At 37.7% G+C, this 6,346-nt stretch overlaps 1 non-coding gene across 1 annotated transcript; it reads right to left on the minus strand.

The window, feature by feature from the left end:
* Window positions 1-2,618: 2,618 nt before the first annotated feature.
* Window positions 2,619-2,726, minus strand: LOC148581052 (small nucleolar RNA R71). The gene has a single exon (XR_015896381.1). It is a non-coding gene; the product is annotated as a small nucleolar RNA R71 (small nucleolar RNA).
* Between the last annotated feature and the right edge of the window lie 3,620 nt (window positions 2,727-6,346).

Raw genomic sequence — 6,346 nt, forward strand, 5'->3', positions numbered from 1 at the left:
TCGACCCTTACTCACGTAAGGTTTTATTACTTGGACGACCCAGTGCACTTGCTGGTTAGTTGTGCGAAGTTGTGAAGTTATGTTTGGACCATGGTATTGTGCACCAGTTATTGGCGCCATTGCCAGGGAGAGAACGAACAACAAATTTTACAACCTCAGAGTAACAATTTCGCATACCAAGTTTTTGGCGCCGTTGCCGGGGATTGTTCGAGTTTGGACAACTGACGGTTCATCGTGTTGCTCAGATTGGGTAATTTTCTTCTTATTTTGTTTTCAAAAAGTTTTCAAAAATTTTTCAAAAATATTTTCTTCTTTTTCGTTTTTCCCAATTAATATTAGAAAAAAAATATTTTCAAAAAATAAAATATATTTTTCTTCAGAATTTTTAAGAATGAATTCTAGTGTTTCATGATGATTTGTTGAATCCTGGCTGGCTGTAAAGCCATGTCTAAATTCCTTTGGACTGAGGATTCAACTAATCACTTCAATGCATGTAATAGCATACTAAAGCTTGGCTGACTATTAAGCCATGTTTAACCCTCAGATTGGAGCTTTAGACTAAAGAGCACAAGATTCCTGGAATTCATATTAAAAATTTTGAAATCTTTATTTTTCTTCTTCAAATAATTTTCAAAAAAAAAATAAATAAAAATATACAAAAATACAAAAAAATTTATAAAATCATAAAATCAAAAATATTTTGTATTTCTTGTTTGAGTCTTGAGTCAATTTTTAAGTTTGGTATCAATTGCATTTTTCTAAAAAATTTTTATGCATTTTTCGAAAATTCATGCATTCATAGTGTTCTTCATGATCTTCAAGTTGTTCTTGGCCAGTCTTCTTGTTTGATCTTCATATTTTCTTATTTTGTGTCTTTTCTTATTTTTCATATGCATTCTTGCATTCATAGTGTCTATACATGAAAAATTTCTAAGTTTGGTGTCTTGCATGTTTTCTTTTCTTGAAAATTTTTCAAAAATAAGTTCTTGATGTTCATCTTGACATTCAAAGTGTTCTTGGTGTTCATCTTGACATTCATAGTGTTCTTGCATGCATTCATTGTTTTGATCTAAAAATTCTCATGCATTGAGTCTTTTTCATGTTTTTCTCTCTCATCATAAAAAAAATTCAAAAATAAAAAAAATATCTTCCCATTTTCACTCATAAATTTCGAAAAGTTGGATTGACTTTTTCAAAAATTTTTAAAATTCAATTGTTCCTTATGAGTCAATTCAAATCTTCAATTTAAAAATCTTATCTTTTTTAAAATCTTTTTCAAAAATCATATCTTTTTCATTTTTCCTATTTATTTTCGAAAATTTTTTAAAATATTTTTCAAAAATATTTTTCTTAATTTTATATCATATTTTCGAAAATATCATCAACAATTAATGCTTTGATTCAAAAATTTCAAGTTTGTTACTTACTTGTTAAGAAAGATTCAAACTTTAAGTTCTAGAATCACATCTTGTGATTTCTTGTGAATCAAATCATTAATTGTGATTTTAAAAATCAAATCTTTTTCAAAACTAATTTCAATCATATCTTTTCAAAAATATCTTTTTATCTTATCTTTTTTTAATTATCTTTTCTAACTTCTTATCTTCTTATCTTTTAAAAATTGATTTTCAAAATTTGTTTCAACTAACTAATTAACTTTTTGTTTGTTTCTTATCTCTTTCAAAACTACCTAACTAACTATCCCTCTCTAATTTTCGAAAATCCCTTCCCTCTTTTTCAAAATTTCTTTTTAATTAACTAATTATTTCAATTTTTGATTTTAATTTTATTTCATTCCTAATTTTCAAAAACTACTAACCTTTTTCAAAAACTATTTTCGAAATTAAACTTTACATTTTAATTTTTATTTTTCGAAATTTTCTCTCTCCCATCTCCTTCTATTTAATTACTTACTAACACTTCTCTTCATCTCATATCTCTGCTCTCCTCACCCTTGTGTTTGGATTCTCCTCCCTTCTCTTTCCTTACATTACATTCTTTTCTTCTTCTACTCACATAAAGGAATCTCTATACTGTGACATAGAGGATTCCATATTTTCTTTGTTATTCCCTTTCTTTGTCATATGAGCAAGAGCAAGGACAAGAACATTCTTGTTGAAGCAGATTCTGAACCTGAAAGGACTCTGAAAAGAAAACTAAGAGAAGTTAAAATACAACAATCCAGAGACAACCTTACAGGAATTTTCGAACAAGAAGAGGAGATGGCAGCCGAAAATACTAATAATGCAAGGAGGATGCTTGGTGACTTTACTGCACCTAATTCCAATTTACATGGAAGAAGCATCTCCATTCCTGCCATTGGAGCAAACAATTTTGAGCTGAAACCTCAATTAGTTTCTCTGATGCAGCAAAACTGTAAGTTTCATGGACTTCCATCTGAAGATCCCTTTCAGTTCTTAACGGAATTCTTGCAGATATGTGACACTGTTAAGACTAATGGAGTAGATCCTGAAGTCTACAGGCTCATACTTTTCCCATTTGCTGTAAGAGACAGAGCTAGATTATGGTTGGACTCTCAACCTAAGGATAGCCTGAACTCTTGGGATAAGCTGGTCAAGGCTTTCTTAGCCAAGTTCTTTCCTCCTCAAAAGCTAAGTAAGCTTAGAGTGGATGTTCAAACCTTCAGACAAAAAGAAGGTGAATCCCTCTATGAAGCTTGGGAGAGATACAAGCAACTGACCAAAAAGTGTCCTTCTGACATGCTTTCAGAATGGACCATCCTGGATATATTCTATGATGGTCTGTCTGAATTAGCTAAGATGTCATTGGATACTTCTGCAGGTGGATCCATTCACCTAAAGAAAACGCCTGTAGAAGTTCAAGAACTCATTGACATGGTTACTAATAACCAGTTTATGTACACTTCTGAGAGGAATCCTGTGAGTAATGGGACGCCTCAGAAGAAGGGAGTTCTTGAAATTGATACTCTGAATGCCATATTGGCTCAGAATAAAATATTGACTCAGCAAGTCAATATGATTTCTCAGAGTCTGAACGGAATGCAAGCCGCATCTAACAGTACTCAAGAGGCATCTTCTGAAGAAGAAGCTTATGATCCTGAGAACCCTGCATAGCAGAGGTGAATTACATGGGTGAACCTTATGGAAACACTTATAATCCCTCATGGAGAAATCACCCAAATCTCTCATGGAAGGATCAACAAAAGCCTCAACAAGGCTTTAATAATGGTGGAAGAAACAGGTTTAGCAATAGCAAGCCTTTTCCATCATCCACTCAGCAATAGACAGAGAACTCTGAACAAAGTACCTCTAATTTAGCAAACTTAGTCTCTGATCTATCTAAGGCCACTCTGAGTTTCATGAATGAAACAAGGTCCTCCATTAGAAATTTGGAGGCACAAGTGGGCCAGCTGAGTAAAAAGATCACTAAAACCCCTCCTAGTGCTCTCCCAAGCAATACAGAAAAAAATCCAAAAGGAGAGTGCAAGGCCATTGACATAGTCAACATAGCCGAACCTAGAGAGGAAGGGGAGGACGTGAATCCCAAGGAGGAAGACCTCCTGGGACGTCCAGTGATCAACAAGAAGTTTCCCTTTGAGGAACCAAAGGACTCTGAGGCTCATCTAGAGACCATAGAGATTCCATTAAACCTCCTTACGCCCTTCATGAGCTCTGATGAGTATTCCTATTCAGAAGAGAATGAGGATGTTACTGAAGAGCAAGTTACCAAGTTCCTTGGTGCAATCATGAAGCTGAATGCCAATTTATTTGGTAATGAGACTTGGGGAGATGAACCTCCCCTGTTCACCAATGAACTAAATGCATTGGATCAACTGAGATTGCCTCAGAAGAAACAGGATCTTGGAAAGTTCCTAATACCTTGTACCATAGGCACCATGACCTTTGAGAAGGCTCTATGTGACCTTGGGTCAGGAATAAACCTCATGCCACTCTCTGTAATGGAGAAACTGGGAATCTTTGAGGTACAAGCTGCTAAAATCTCATTAGAGATGGCAGACAATTCCAGAAAACAGGCTTATGGACAAGTAGAGGACATATTAGTAAAGGTTGAAGGCCTTTACATCCCTGCTGATTTCATAATCCTAGATACTGGGAAGGATGAGGATGAATCCATCATCCTTGGAAGACCCTTCCTAGCCACAGCAAGAGCTGTGATTGATGTTAACAGAGGTGAACTAGTCCTTCAATTGAATGAGGACTCCCTTGAGTTTAAAACTCAAGGACATCCTTCTGTAAACATGGAAAAGAGGCACAGTAAGCTTCTCCCAAAACAGAGTCAACTAGAGCTCCCACAGTCAAACTCTAAGTTTGGTGTTGGGAGGCCACAACCAAACTCTAAGTTTGGTGTTGAACTCCCATATCCAAACTCTAAGTTTGGTGTTGGGGAGTCTCAACAATGCTCTGAACATCTGTGAGGCTCCATGAGAGCCCACTGTCAAGCTATTGACATTAAAGAAGCGCTTGTTGGGAGGCAACCCAATTTTTATTTATCTAAGTTTATTTTTATTTTTGTTGTTCTTTCATGTTTTATTAGGTTCATGATCATGTGGAGTCACAAAATAAATAGAAAAATCAAAAACAGAATCAAAAATAGCAGAAGAAAAATCACACCCTGGAGGAAGGGCTTACTGGCGTTTAAACGACAGTAAGGAGCATCTGGCTGGCGTTCAACGCCAGAACAGAGCATGGATCTGGCGTTGAACGCCCAAAACAAGCAGCATCCTAGCGTTCAGACGCCAGGAATGCACACTGAGGAAAGCTGGCGCTGAATGCCAGAAACAAGCATAGAACTGGCGTTCAACGCCAGAAACATGCTGCATCTGGGCGCTGAACGCCCAGAACAAGCATCAATTCGGCGTTTAAACGCCAGAATTGCATGCAAAGGCATTTTACATGCCTAATTGGTGCAGGGATGCAATTCCTTGACACCTCAGGATCTATGGACCCCACAGGATCATCTCAGCATCTGTGGACCCACAGGATCCCCACCTACCTCTACTCATACTCTTCCCTCTTCTCAATGTTCATCCTCACTTCCCAATAAACACCCTTCCCCAAAACCCTTCACCAATCACCTCAAGCTCTCTTCCCTATTACCTATTCACCACTCACATCCACCCACTCTTCCCCATAAACCTACTTTATACACCCCACTTACCTTCAAAATTCAAAATCACTTTCCCACCCAAACCCACCCTAAATGGCCGAACCTAACCTCTCTCCCTTCACTATATAAACCCCTCCATTCTTCTTCAATTTCACACAACACAACCCCCTCCTCCTCTTCTTGGCCGAAACACATCTCTCTCTCTCTCTCCCTCTCCTCCATTTCTTCTTCTTCTTCATCTATTCATTCTTTTCTTGCTCGAGGGAGAGCAATATTCTACGTTTGGTGTGGTAAAAGCATAAAGTTTTTTGTTTTTTCATTACCATGGCACCTAAGACCGGAGAATCCTCTAGAAAAGGGAAAGGAAAGATAAAAGCTTCCACCTCCGAGTCATGGGAGATGGAAAGATTCATCTCCAAAGCCCATCAAGACCACTTCTATGATGTTGTGGCCAAGAAGAAGGTGATCCCTGAGATCCCTTTCAAACTCAAGAGAAATGAGTATCCAGAAATCCGACATGAAATCCAAAGAAGAGGTTGGGAAGTCCTAACAAAACCCATCCAAAAAGTCAGAATTCTAATGGTTTAAGAGTTCTATGCTAATGCATGGATCACTAGGAACCATGATCAAAGTAAGAACCCGAACCCAAAGAATTATCTCACCATGGTTCGGGGGAAATACTTAGATTTTAGTCCGAAAAATGTGAGGGTGGCGTTTAACTTGCCTATGATGCAAGGAGATGCACGCCCCTACACTAGAAGGGTCAACTTTGATCAAAGGTTGGACCAAGTCCTCATGGACATATGTGTGGAAGGAGCTCAATGGAAGATTGACTCAAAAGGCAAACCGGTTCAACTTAGAAGACTGGACCTCAAGCCTGTGGCTAGAGGATGGTTGGAGTTCATCCAACGCTCCATCATTCCCACTAGCAACCGATCTGAAGTTACTGTGGATCGAGCCATCATGATTCATAGCATCATGATTGGAGAGGAAGTAGAAGTTCATAAAGTCATCTCCCTTAAACTCTGCAAAATAGCCGAAAAGCCCTCCCCCTTGGTAAGACTAGCTTTCCCTCATCTTATTTGCCATCTATGTTACTCAGTTGGAGCTTTCATAGAAGGAGACATTCCCATTGAGGAAGAGAAGCCCATCACTAAGAAAAGGATGGAGCAAATAAGAGAGCCAACTCATGGAGCTCAAGAAACACGTGAGGAAGCTCATCATCAAGAAATCCCTG

The sequence above is a fragment of the Arachis ipaensis genome, chromosome B10 (genome assembly GCF_059453495.1).
Source record: "Arachis ipaensis isolate K30076 ecotype BB chromosome B10, ASM5945349v1, whole genome shotgun sequence".
Lineage (NCBI taxonomy): Eukaryota > Viridiplantae > Streptophyta > Magnoliopsida > Fabales > Fabaceae > Arachis > Arachis ipaensis.